Source organism: Anomaloglossus baeobatrachus, unplaced genomic scaffold (genome assembly GCF_048569485.1).
Source record: "Anomaloglossus baeobatrachus isolate aAnoBae1 unplaced genomic scaffold, aAnoBae1.hap1 Scaffold_2717, whole genome shotgun sequence".
In the NCBI taxonomy this organism is placed as follows: Eukaryota; Metazoa; Chordata; class Amphibia; order Anura; family Aromobatidae; genus Anomaloglossus; species Anomaloglossus baeobatrachus.
In genome coordinates, this window is record NW_027442222.1 from 84,640 (window position 1) to 96,990 (window position 12,351).

General features: G+C 50.7%; 4 non-coding genes and 1 pseudogene across 4 annotated transcripts; all 5 read left to right on the forward strand.

Annotated features, from left to right (window-relative positions):
• The first annotated feature begins 1,128 nt into the window (after positions 1 to 1,128).
• LOC142265004 (U2 spliceosomal RNA) lies at positions 1,129 to 1,319 on the forward strand. Its single transcript, XR_012731400.1, has one exon. It is a non-coding gene; the product is annotated as a U2 spliceosomal RNA (small nuclear RNA).
• Positions 1,320 to 2,706: 1,387 nt separating this feature from the next.
• On the forward strand, positions 2,707 to 2,897 carry LOC142265005 (U2 spliceosomal RNA). Its single transcript, XR_012731401.1, has one exon. It is a non-coding gene; the product is annotated as a U2 spliceosomal RNA (small nuclear RNA).
• A 1,387-nt stretch (positions 2,898 to 4,284) lies between these two features.
• LOC142265006 (U2 spliceosomal RNA) lies at positions 4,285 to 4,475 on the forward strand. Its single transcript, XR_012731402.1, has one exon. It is a non-coding gene; the product is annotated as a U2 spliceosomal RNA (small nuclear RNA).
• Positions 4,476 to 5,862: 1,387 nt separating this feature from the next.
• On the forward strand, positions 5,863 to 6,053 carry LOC142265007 (U2 spliceosomal RNA). Its single transcript, XR_012731403.1, has one exon. It is a non-coding gene; the product is annotated as a U2 spliceosomal RNA (small nuclear RNA).
• Positions 6,054 to 7,440: 1,387 nt separating this feature from the next.
• LOC142265060 (U2 spliceosomal RNA) lies at positions 7,441 to 7,530 on the forward strand (annotated as a pseudogene).
• The last annotated feature ends 4,821 nt before the right edge of the window (positions 7,531 to 12,351 follow it).

Sequence of the window (12,351 nt, forward strand, 5' to 3'; positions counted from 1 at the left end):
TGAATGGAATAGATCCCTTTTGGACAAAGTGGATTCACCTGCTGCTGCAGTGACCACAGGTGTGATAACATCTAGAATTGGCATCTGGTGCGATCTCTCCGCTTCCACTCCAAAGAAAGTTACCTGTTTATTCCTATCATGCATTGGTTTTTGGGGTTTTCTTTGAGTAATGATGATCTCTTTAGTAGTCTGTTGGCGCCCTCTCCTGGAGGAATAGTTTGCTTGCTCTTGGACATTCTAAAAGAGAGGTCATGATAGACATTGAGCTTCTGAGCTCAATTGGGGACAGTCATGGGTGATGAATGTTTGCAACCTACTGCGAAGCCTCATACCGCAATATAAGGAACGTCAAATACTAAGAAAGGGCGGCCTATGAAAGAATTACTACTTTCAATAAGTACACTTAAACGGCTAATTGGGAATAGAAAAACTGTAAAAAGCCCTCTGAGAAAGCCCCCCTCTAACCTTTGATAGTAAGCTTTTCTGTAGTCTGCCTGTTGATGTATTTTCCGTTTGAACTGTGCACAACATGAAGAGACGGAACACTGGCGGCTTGTCACAATGCCCCCCGATGACATCACAATAGCGCTGCTGCCTAGAAAACAAGCTGCGCAGAAGAAGTTGTTCTTTGGGTGGGAGGGTGGGCTAGTGGAAGGAGGGGGCAATCTCTTTTTTTCCCGGGTGGTAGGGGGATGACAGGAGAAGGGAAGCGGGTGGTGAGAAAGGTACAGAGGGCAGGGTTTGGGGGCTGGGAAGGAAAGGGAAAAGATTAGGGTTTGGGGATGATGAAAGGGCTTTCTACGGGTAAGGATGGCAAAGGGTGGCAGTGACGGAAAGTCAGGCAACCTGTCCTGTCCGTCTTTTTGTATCGTGAATTGGAAAGACTGCAAGGGGGAGGGGAGTTGCTTGCGCCCTAAAGGAGGAGTTATTCAGATTCATTGCAGTGGGCGGCGGCTGCAAAACGCACCATTCTTCTTGTTTTGGCTCTGCAAAGCAGCCTTTTCAAGGGTTGGCTTGGGTGACAAAATGTCTTGTGTAGGCGTGGGTTTGTCTCCCTCTCGCTCTCTCTCCCTAAGATGTGTCCGGCATAGGCCAGGGTGCCACTCGAGGCCCAAACCAATTCTGGTTATCGCTTCTCGGCCTTTTGGCTAAGATCAAGTGTAGTATCTGTTCTTATCAGTTTAATATCTGATACGTCCCCTATCTGGGGACCATATATTAAATGGATTTTTAGAACAGGGAGATGGAAAAAGAGCTTGCTCTGTCCACTCCACGCATTGACCTGGTATTGCAGTACCTCCAGGAACGGTGCACCCCTTCTTAACCCAGTTTCCAAAAGCAGAACTCAATTCACCTGATTCATATTAGCCCGATTTAATGAATTGGAAGAAAGCATACGTCTTCATATGCACCTCAATTTGGCCCATTCACTTTTCACACTTCCTCCTTTTGTTTTTTATCTTTCACACTTTTGACTTTCTTTATTCATCCAAATAGCAAACTCATCACCACTCAACCTGACCAACTCGGCTATGTCCCCGTGCTGCAGTTCTCTGTCTTATCTAGATCATTTGCAATTGAATGGAATAGATCCCTTTTGGACAAAGTGGATTCACCTGCTGCTGCAGTGACCACAGGTGTGATAACATCTAGAATTGGCATCTGGTGCGATCTCTCCGCTTCCACTCCAAAGAAAGTTACCTGTTTATTCCTATCATGCATTGGTTTTTGGGGTTTTCTTTGAGTAATGATGATCTCTTTAGTAGTCTGTTGGCGCCCTCTCCTGGAGGAATAGTTTGCTTGCTCTTGGACATTCTAAAAGAGAGGTCATGATAGACATTGAGCTTCTGAGCTCAATTGGGGACAGTCATGGGTGATGAATGTTTGCAACCTACTGCGAAGCCTCATACCGCAATATAAGGAACGTCAAATACTAAGAAAGGGCGGCCTATGAAAGAATTACTACTTTCAATAAGTACACTTAAACGGCTAATTGGGAATAGAAAAACTGTAAAAAGCCCTCTGAGAAAGCCCCCCTCTAACCTTTGATAGTAAGCTTTTCTGTAGTCTGCCTGTTGATGTATTTTCCGTTTGAACTGTGCACAACATGAAGAGACGGAACACTGGCGGCTTGTCACAATGCCCCCCGATGACATCACAATAGCGCTGCTGCCTAGAAAACAAGCTGCGCAGAAGAAGTTGTTCTTTGGGTGGGAGGGTGGGCTAGTGGAAGGAGGGGGCAATCTCTTTTTTTCCCGGGTGGTAGGGGGATGACAGGAGAAGGGAAGCGGGTGGTGAGAAAGGTACAGAGGGCAGGGTTTGGGGGCTGGGAAGGAAAGGGAAAAGATTAGGGTTTGGGGATGATGAAAGGGCTTTCTACGGGTAAGGATGGCAAAGGGTGGCAGTGACGGAAAGTCAGGCAACCTGTCCTGTCCGTCTTTTTGTATCGTGAATTGGAAAGACTGCAAGGGGGAGGGGAGTTGCTTGCGCCCTAAAGGAGGAGTTATTCAGATTCATTGCAGTGGGCGGCGGCTGCAAAACGCACCATTCTTCTTGTTTTGGCTCTGCAAAGCAGCCTTTTCAAGGGTTGGCTTGGGTGACAAAATGTCTTGTGTAGGCGTGGGTTTGTCTCCCTCTCGCTCTCTCTCCCTAAGATGTGTCCGGCATAGGCCAGGGTGCCACTCGAGGCCCAAACCAATTCTGGTTATCGCTTCTCGGCCTTTTGGCTAAGATCAAGTGTAGTATCTGTTCTTATCAGTTTAATATCTGATACGTCCCCTATCTGGGGACCATATATTAAATGGATTTTTAGAACAGGGAGATGGAAAAAGAGCTTGCTCTGTCCACTCCACGCATTGACCTGGTATTGCAGTACCTCCAGGAACGGTGCACCCCTTCTTAACCCAGTTTCCAAAAGCAGAACTCAATTCACCTGATTCATATTAGCCCGATTTAATGAATTGGAAGAAAGCATACGTCTTCATATGCACCTCAATTTGGCCCATTCACTTTTCACACTTCCTCCTTTTGTTTTTTATCTTTCACACTTTTGACTTTCTTTATTCATCCAAATAGCAAACTCATCACCACTCAACCTGACCAACTCGGCTATGTCCCCGTGCTGCAGTTCTCTGTCTTATCTAGATCATTTGCAATTGAATGGAATAGATCCCTTTTGGACAAAGTGGATTCACCTGCTGCTGCAGTGACCACAGGTGTGATAACATCTAGAATTGGCATCTGGTGCGATCTCTCCGCTTCCACTCCAAAGAAAGTTACCTGTTTATTCCTATCATGCATTGGTTTTTGGGGTTTTCTTTGAGTAATGATGATCTCTTTAGTAGTCTGTTGGCGCCCTCTCCTGGAGGAATAGTTTGCTTGCTCTTGGACATTCTAAAAGAGAGGTCATGATAGACATTGAGCTTCTGAGCTCAATTGGGGACAGTCATGGGTGATGAATGTTTGCAACCTACTGCGAAGCCTCATACCGCAATATAAGGAACGTCAAATACTAAGAAAGGGCGGCCTATGAAAGAATTACTACTTTCAATAAGTACACTTAAACGGCTAATTGGGAATAGAAAAACTGTAAAAAGCCCTCTGAGAAAGCCCCCCTCTAACCTTTGATAGTAAGCTTTTCTGTAGTCTGCCTGTTGATGTATTTTCCGTTTGAACTGTGCACAACATGAAGAGACGGAACACTGGCGGCTTGTCACAATGCCCCCTGATGACATCACAATAGCGCTGCTGCCTAGAAAACAAGCTGCGCAGAAGAAGTTGTTCTTTGGGTGGGAGGGTGGGCTAGTGGAAGGAGGGGGCAATCTCTTTTTTTCCCGGGTGGTAGGGGGATGACAGGAGAAGGGAAGCGGGTGGTGAGAAAGGTACAGAGGGCAGGGTTTGGGGGCTGGGAAGGAAAGGGAAAAGATTAGGGTTTGGGGATGATGAAAGGGCTTTCTACGGGTAAGGATGGCAAAGGGTGGCAGTGACGGAAAGTCAGGCAACCTGTCCTGTCCGTCTTTTTGTATCGTGAATTGGAAAGACTGCAAGGGGGAGGGGAGTTGCTTGCGCCCTAAAGGAGGAGTTATTCAGATTCATTGCAGTGGGCGGCGGCTGCAAAACGCACCATTCTTCTTGTTTTGGCTCTGCAAAGCAGCCTTTTCAAGGGTTGGCTTGGGTGACAAAATGTCTTGTGTAGGCGTGGGTTTGTCTCCCTCTCGCTCTCTCTCCCTAAGATGTGTCCGGCATAGGCCAGGGTGCCACTCGAGGCCCAAACCAATTCTGGTTATCGCTTCTCGGCCTTTTGGCTAAGATCAAGTGTAGTATCTGTTCTTATCAGTTTAATATCTGATACGTCCCCTATCTGGGGACCATATATTAAATGGATTTTTAGAACAGGGAGATGGAAAAAGAGCTTGCTCTGTCCACTCCACGCATTGACCTGGTATTGCAGTACCTCCAGGAACGGTGCACCCCTTCTTAACCCAGTTTCCAAAAGCAGAACTCAATTCACCTGATTCATATTAGCCCGATTTAATGAATTGGAAGAAAGCATACGTCTTCATATGCACCTCAATTTGGCCCATTCACTTTTCACACTTCCTCCTTTTGTTTTTTATCTTTCACACTTTTGACTTTCTTTATTCATCCAAATAGCAAACTCATCACCACTCAACCTGACCAACTCGGCTATGTCCCCGTGCTGCAGTTCTCTGTCTTATCTAGATCATTTGCAATTGAATGGAATAGATCCCTTTTGGACAAAGTGGATTCACCTGCTGCTGCAGTGACCACAGGTGTGATAACATCTAGAATTGGCATCTGGTGCGATCTCTCCGCTTCCACTCCAAAGAAAGTTACCTGTTTATTCCTATCATGCATTGGTTTTTGGGGTTTTCTTTGAGTAATGATGATCTCTTTAGTAGTCTGTTGGCGCCCTCTCCTGGAGGAATAGTTTGCTTGCTCTTGGACATTCTAAAAGAGAGGTCATGATAGACATTGAGCTTCTGAGCTCAATTGGGGACAGTCATGGGTGATGAATGTTTGCAACCTACTGCGAAGCCTCATACCGCAATATAAGGAACGTCAAATACTAAGAAAGGGCGGCCTATGAAAGAATTACTACTTTCAATAAGTACACTTAAACGGCTAATTGGGAATAGAAAAACTGTAAAAAGCCCTCTGAGAAAGCCCCCCTCTAACCTTTGATAGTAAGCTTTTCTGTAGTCTGCCTGTTGATGTATTTTCCGTTTGAACTGTGCACAACATGAAGAGACGGAACACTGGCGGCTTGTCACAATGCCCCCCGATGACATCACAATAGCGCTGCTGCCTAGAAAACAAGCTGCGCAGAAGAAGTTGTTCTTTGGGTGGGAGGGTGGGCTAGTGGAAGGAGGGGGCAATCTCTTTTTTTCCCGGGTGGTAGGGGGATGACAGGAGAAGGGAAGCGGGTGGTGAGAAAGGTACAGAGGGCAGGGTTTGGGGGCTGGGAAGGAAAGGGAAAAGATTAGGGTTTGGGGATGATGAAAGGGCTTTCTACGGGTAAGGATGGCAAAGGGTGGCAGTGACGGAAAGTCAGGCAACCTGTCCTGTCCGTCTTTTTGTATCGTGAATTGGAAAGACTGCAAGGGGGAGGGGAGTTGCTTGCGCCCTAAAGGAGGAGTTATTCAGATTCATTGCAGTGGGCGGCGGCTGCAAAACGCACCATTCTTCTTGTTTTGGCTCTGCAAAGCAGCCTTTTCAAGGGTTGGCTTGGGTGACAAAATGTCTTGTGTAGGCGTGGGTTTGTCTCCCTCTCGCTCTCTCTCCCTAAGATGTGTCCGGCATAGGCCAGGGTGCCACTCGAGGCCCAAACCAATTCTGGTTATCGCTTCTCGGCCTTTTGGCTAAGATCAAGTGTAGTATCTGTTCTTATCAGTTTAATATCTGATACGTCCCCTATCTGGGGACCATATATTAAATGGATTTTTAGAACAGGGAGATGGAAAAAGAGCTTGCTCTGTCCACTCCACGCATTGACCTGGTATTGCAGTACCTCCAGGAACGGTGCACCCCTTCTTAACCCAGTTTCCAAAAGCAGAACTCAATTCACCTGATTCATATTAGCCCGATTTAATGAATTGGAAGAAAGCATACGTCTTCATATGCACCTCAATTTGGCCCATTCACTTTTCACACTTCCTCCTTTTGTTTTTTATCTTTCACACTTTTGACTTTCTTTATTCATCCAAATAGCAAACTCATCACCACTCAACCTGACCAACTCGGCTATGTCCCCGTGCTGCAGTTCTCTGTCTTATCTAGATCATTTGCAATTGAATGGAATAGATCCCTTTTGGACAAAGTGGATTCACCTGCTGCTGCAGTGACCACAGGTGTGATAACATCTAGAATTGGCATCTGGTGCGATCTCTCCGCTTCCACTCCAAAGAAAGTTACCTGTTTATTCCTATCATGCATTGGTTTTTGGGGTTTTCTTTGAGTAATGATGATCTCTTTAGTAGTCTGTTGGCGCCCTCTCCTGGAGGAATAGTTTGCTTGCTCTTGGACATTCTAAAAGAGAGGTCATGATAGACATTGAGCTTCTGAGCTCAATTGGGGACAGTCATGGGTGATGAATGTTTGCAACCTACTGCGAAGCCTCATACCGCAATATAAGGAACGTCAAATACTAAGAAAGGGCGGCCTATGAAAGAATTACTACTTTCAATAAGTACACTTAAACGGCTAATTGGGAATAGAAAAACTGTAAAAAGCCCTCTGAGAAAGCCCCCCTCTAACCTTTGATAGTAAGCTTTTCTGTAGTCTGCCTGTTGATGTATTTTCCGTTTGAACTGTGCACAACATGAAGAGACGGAACACTGGCGGCTTGTCACAATGCCCCCCGATGACATCACAATAGCGCTGCTGCCTAGAAAACAAGCTGCGCAGAAGAAGTTGTTCTTTGGGTGGGAGGGTGGGCTAGTGGAAGGAGGGGGCAATCTCTTTTTTTCCCGGGTGGTAGGGGGATGACAGGAGAAGGGAAGCGGGTGGTGAGAAAGGTACAGAGGGCAGGGTTTGGGGGCTGGGAAGGAAAGGGAAAAGATTAGGGTTTGGGGATGATGAAAGGGCTTTCTACGGGTAAGGATGGCAAAGGGTGGCAGTGACGGAAAGTCAGGCAACCTGTCCTGTCCGTCTTTTTGTATCGTGAATTGGAAAGACTGCAAGGGGGAGGGGAGTTGCTTGCGCCCTAAAGGAGGAGTTATTCAGATTCATTGCAGTGGGCGGCGGCTGCAAAACGCACCATTCTTCTTGTTTTGGCTCTGCAAAGCAGCCTTTTCAAGGGTTGGCTTGGGTGACAAAATGTCTTGTGTAGGCGTGGGTTTGTCTCCCTCTCGCTCTCTCTCCCTAAGATGTGTCCGGCATAGGCCAGGGTGCCACTCGAGGCCCAAACCAATTCTGGTTATCGCTTCTCGGCCTTTTGGCTAAGATCAAGTGTAGTATCTGTTCTTATCAGAACAAACTGAGCTAGCTACACTTGACGAGATACGATCAGGGAGACGAGCTCCGAAGCCCAGCCGAGACCGGAAGAGGGAGATCGGACGGAAGAAGAGCTTGGCAGAAAGAAGCAAGAAGACGAAGGCTCGGAGAAGACTTGGGGAGACCAGAGGAACTTCGAGGAGGAACACAGCGGGAGAAGACACCCGGAGAAGAATCCAAGATCCAGCTCCGGGAACTCAAGCAGGAACCAGCCATGGCAAGCAAGCCAGAGAAGGCAGCCAAGAAGGCTCAGGACCCAGGGACCTCCAGGAAGGCTCATCCAGAGGCTTCTTCGGCCCAAGAGGCCCCTACCTCCGACGCCAGCCAGCCGGAGGGAGCCCGGACGCCGCCTGAAAAGGCTCCAACCCTGGAGCCTTGGATGCGGCAGACGGTCGCCCTGAAGCTAAAGGCGGTGGATGGTAGGTTGCCGGACATGTCCAGCGACGTGTTCTGCAAGAAGATGATTCTGGATCAGGGCTTCTCCAGGGCGGAAACCCTGAGTGTCCAGACCTTCATGACTGGCATTTTTCTGGTAACCTTTGCCACGGTGAATGCCTGCAGGAGATACTGGGAGGCGATGAACGCAGCGATGCCGGACTCCCCTTTTCATTCTTTTTTAGGATCCTGTCCTATACAGAGGGATGAGAAGAGGATCACGGTCTCCATGCGGAACCCGCACACCCCAGGAAGAGACATCTCCACGTTCCTGGGACGTCTCTGCACAGTGGTGAGGGAGCCATCCCACATCCTTAACGGCAACGGATTCTGGACGGGTAAGTGGTCAGTAACCGTTCGACTCTACAGGGAACCAGCATCCGAGGATGGTCTCCAGCACCTGCCCCCGACATTCTCTCTGGGAAACTCCTTTGGTCTCATCTACTACCCGGACATGCCACACAACTGCAGGAAATGTGGCGGGAAAGGGCATTCGATGAAGACCTGCAAGGAGGACGCCTGCAGGGTTTGCCGGGTGACGGGACACAGCTCCAAGGACTGCCCAAAGAAGAAGACTTGCAACCTATGTGGACAGGCGGACCACCTTTACAAGGACTGCCCACAGCGGGAGAAATCCTGGGCAAGGGTTGCCGCGGTGACCCAGTATCGGGTAGTCACAGCTTCGTCGACCAAGGCAGCTACGACCAAGGCCACAGAGGCCAAGGACAAGGCGGCCAAGAACCCGGCGACCGTGGCTCCAGCCGATGCCCCAGCAGCCACGGAGTCCAGGAAAAAGGGTAAGAAAACTGTTGCCCCCTCCCTGGTCCCCCCCCCTGCCACCCCTGTCCAAACCCCTCCCCCCCCGGCCAACCCTACTGAGGATTCCACTACCTCCACCTCATTTCCCTACTCCTCAGTTGGTCTCCTCACCCCCCCCCCAAAGCCCACTCTCCCTCCCCAGACCATGAGAGCAGAGGACCTCAGCACTCTTGCACTTTTCACCGAGGAGGATTTTCCAGCTCTTGTCTCCTCAGGTACAGGCCAAAGGAAAAGGAAGGTGGAAGATAGTCCTGTCGCAGAACCTTCCAAGCTGTTCATTGTGGATCCCAATCCACCCCAGGAAGAGGAGGATGGCCTCCTCCCAGAACCGGACGTGTTGGAGCAGATGGTGGAGTCCCTTGTGGCCGAAGAAGAAATGGAGGAGTCGGAAGCCACTGAGGCACCATCCCTGCTCGATCAGCTAGAAGAAGAGGGTCTGCTGGAGATACCCTTACCAGCAGGTGCCAAAGAGGAAGAACCGCCCGACCGGAGTGGTAACTAAGGCACACCGCCTGCGCTAACTTTCTCTTTCCTCCAATGACTGCTAACATTAACACCTTTTCCATTAATGTTAGGAGCATCAGAGACAAGTTCCGACGTCAGACAATTTTTGCGTTCCTTAACACTCAGTCTAGTGATGTATTTTTCCTGCAGGAATGCTCCCTTCCCTCCTCTAGGTCCTTCAACCATCTGGCCAGGGAGTGGACCCATGGCCCATCCTACTGGTCCGGCGGAGGCGACTGTAGGTCCGCGGGGGTCGCCGTGCTGATCAGGGGAAGCGCCTTCACATTGGACTCTGTTCAGGAAATCGTCTGCGGCAGGTTACTGCTCGTGGATGGCACCTGGGCGGGAGAACCTGTCAGGTTCATCAATGTGTACGCTTCTCCTGTGAAGAGCGATCGACTGGAGCTCCTCCAAGCCCTGCGCCCTCAGCTCGCTACTGCCAGGACGGTAGTGATGGCCGGGGATTTCAACTGCCCGATTGAGGAGGATGGACGCAGTTCTGGAACGGCTGCCAAGTTGGACGTCACATCCAAACTGCTCATTGAGATGGTGACCGAAGCCTCTCTTGTGGACGTTGTTGGCTCCATCGGACACGGATCCGTGAACTATTCATGGTGCCGATCCGATGGCTCGCTGCGTTCCAGGATTGACTTTGTGTTTACCTCTCGGGCGGTTGGGCGGAGTGGGCACTCGATGGTCCCCTGCTTCTTCTCTGACCACAGAGCCATTCACTTTCAAGGTGTGCTGGGCCATGGCTTCCCCATTGGCCCGGGCTCCTGGAAGCTGAACTGCTCTCTGCTGGAAAAGGGTGAGATTCTGGAGGAGCTTAGAGCTGCCTACTCCACGTGGCGGGCCTACAAGGCGGGCTTCCAGTCTGTTTCTGACTGGTGGGAATACGTTAAACTCGAGTTCCGTTTCTTCTTTCAGGCAAAGAGTCAACAACAGGCGGGTCTGAAGAGGAGGGACTTCAGGAGACTCCAGCGTGAGCTGCGTTCCCTGCAGGACCTTCTTCGATGCGGCTGGGACGTGAGAGAGGAGCTGGAGGAGACTAAGAGGAGCCTGAAAAGGCACTTCGAGGAGGAGTCCGAGCGAATTGTCTTCCGTTCCAAAGTGGAGAACCTGGAGAAGGGTGAGAAATGTAACTCGTTCTTTTTCAGGAAACTCCACGCCGGTCACACGCCCATGAATGAACTACGAGACGAGAGTGGCAGCATGCGACGCGGGAAAGAGAACGTGATGAAGGTCGTCAGCGACTTCTACAGCGAACTCTACGCCCGCAAGACTACTGACCCCGAGGCCGCCGATAAGTTCCTGTCAGGTATCACTAACCATCTTGACCCTGCAGACGCGGCGGCCATGGATGTTCCTCTGACGGTGGACGAGCTGCTCTCGGCCGCCAAATCCTTTAGTTCTGGCAGGACACCGGGCAGTGACGGCCTCCCAGCAGAGCTCTATGTAGCGCTGGGAGACCTAATCTGTCCGGACCTGTTAGGGCTGTATGAGGAGATGGTGGTGGAGGGCAGAATGCCTCCATCTCTGAGGGAAGGAATGGTCACGATCCTGTACAAGCGTAAAGGAGAGAGGTGCGACCTGAAGAATTGGCGTCCCATCACCCTTCTGAACGTCGACTACAAGATCCTGGCCAAGACGATGGCAACGAGATTGAAGACTGTTATCGGACGGATCATCCACCCGGATCAGACCTGCGGCATCCCCGGACGTCGCACCGCAGACAGCCTGGCTCTCATGCGGGACACGGTCGAGTACATCAAAGCCCGCCGGGTGCACGCAGCCCTGATCTCGTTGGATCAGGAAAAGGCCTTCGACCGTGTTTCCCATGAGTTCCTGGGCAAAGCTCTGCACAGGTTAGGTTTGGGTAACATGTTTTGCTTGTATGTCCAACTAATGTATTTTGATATTCACAGCTCGGTGTTGGTAAACGGCTGGAAGACTGACCCCTTCCCGGTCCTCTCAGGGGTCAGACAAGGCTGTCCTCTGTCACCTCTTCTTTTTGTTTGTGTTATAGAACTCTTTGCAGAGGCTATCCGGCGGAATGGAGAGATCAGAGGGATCACCGCACCAGGACCAGAACGCTTCGAGGTCAAGTGCTCGCTCTACATGGACGACGTGACCGTCTTCTGCGCGGACCGGCGCTCAGTCGACACCCTCGTCCAGACCTGTGAGACCTTCGGACGGGCTTCGGGAGCCAAAGTCAACTGCGGGAAGTCGGAAGCCATGCTCTTCGGGGACTGGCAGCCGGCCTCTTCCGCCCCCTTCCCCTTCAGCATCCAGCCGGATTTCATCAAGGTTCTTGGAGTCTGGTTCGGGAAGGAAGGAGCAGCCCTCAAGTCCTGGGAGGAACGCTTGACCAAGATCACCCAACGGATCGGTCTGTGGAGCCTCAGACGCCTCACCTGTGAGGGCAAAGCACTGGTCCTGCGTAACGAGGTACTGCCCGTGCTGCAGTACACGGCCCAGGCCTGGCCCCCCCTTGCCACCGTGTGCAGGGCCATTACCAGGACGGTGTTTCGTTTTGTCTGGGGATCCAAGATGGACAGAGTAAAGCGGAGCATCATGTACAAGGATCCTCGCAAGGGTGGGAAGGGCGTACCCGATATCCCCACCCTCCTGCGATCCTCCTTCGTATGTGACTGCGTTCGCCGAACTCTGCGAGTCAAGAGAGGTTCCGCGGGTGGGTCCATGTCTCGCTTCTTCCTGCTCCCCCTTTGGAGACGGTTAGGCTGGGACAAGTGGGACAGCTCCTTCCCCTACAACTGGACGGCGCCATGGTTCTACGGAGACGTGGTTCGGTTTGTGAGGGAACACCAACTGGAGGGACTCAAGCCTGATTTGTGGAAGCCAAAGACTATCCACAAACTCATCAGAGCCAAGGACGAAATGGAGAACATTCCAGGACTTCATCACGACACACTGGAGACTGTTTGGACAAACGTGTCATCGGCTGGATTGACCAACGGGCACAAGGACTTGTCATGGATGGCGATACAGGGCGGACTGCCCGTCCGGTCATTCATGCACGCCCGGAACCTGTGCAAAACCCGGTACTGCCCAAGGTGC